We start from the raw sequence: 915 nt of genomic DNA, 5'->3' as shown, positions 1-915 counted from the left end.
AAAAGTATACCTTAGAAATGTCTTATATGTAAGAAAAATGTTGCAATGTTGACATGTAGACTGCTGTATTTGAAATGTGTGAAATTTCTAGGTGAAAGGTAAGTTTAGTTTTGAAACATTAGGGGATATTAACTTGAAGTTACTCTAGGCTAAAGACACAAGCAAGCCAGAATTTATTTTATCATGTGTGGGTCTAGGATTCAAAACTGTGACCCTGAGACTATTAGCCAAGCTCTCTACCATTGAGTCATATCTTCAGCTTCTAATATCTTACTGTGCTAAAGATCAAAAGCCATGCATACATCACATAAAGAACCTCAAAAATCAGTTGAATTAAGAAACGAATATGTTGTGCTCGCTTCGGCAGCACATATACTAAAATTGGAACGATACAGAGAAGATTAGCCTGGCCCCTGCGCATGGATGACACGCAAATTCGTGAAGCTTTCCATATTTTTTAGCCCAAATGCTTGAATTACCCTAGATGCACAGAACACATGAAACTCAAGAAGGATGACCAAAATGCGAATGCTTCACTCCTTCTTTAAAAGGGGAACAAGAATACCCTTGGCAGGGAATAGGGAAGCAAAGTTTAGAACAGAGGCAGAAGGAACACCCATTCAGAGCCTGCACCACATGTGGCCCATACATATACAGCCAACCAATTAGATAAGATGGATGAAGCAAAGAAGTGCAGGCCGACAAGAACCAGATGTAGATCTCTTCTGAGAGATACAGCCAGAATACAACAAATACATAGGCGAATGCCAGCAGCAAACCACTGAACTGAGAACGGGACCCCCGTTAAAGGAATCGGAGAAAGGACTGGAAGAGATTGAAGGGGCTCGAGATCCCATATGAACAACAATGCCAACCAACCAGGGCTTCCAGGGACTAAGCCACTACCCAAAGACT

The 915-nt window shown here is 41.3% G+C and overlaps 1 non-coding gene across 1 annotated transcript; it reads left to right on the top strand.

Moving 5' to 3' along the window:
* Positions 1-351: 351 nt before the first annotated feature.
* LOC116890330 lies at positions 352-458 on the top strand. Its single transcript, XR_004386553.1, has one exon. It is a non-coding gene; the product is annotated as a U6 spliceosomal RNA (small nuclear RNA).
* Positions 459-915: the final 457 nt, after the last annotated feature.

This window comes from Rattus rattus, chromosome 1 (genome assembly GCF_011064425.1).
Source record: "Rattus rattus isolate New Zealand chromosome 1, Rrattus_CSIRO_v1, whole genome shotgun sequence".
NCBI classification, from domain to species: domain Eukaryota; kingdom Metazoa; phylum Chordata; class Mammalia; order Rodentia; family Muridae; genus Rattus; species Rattus rattus.
Note: the sequence above shows the minus strand (reverse complement) of the source record. Positions and strands in the feature narration are given on the sequence as shown.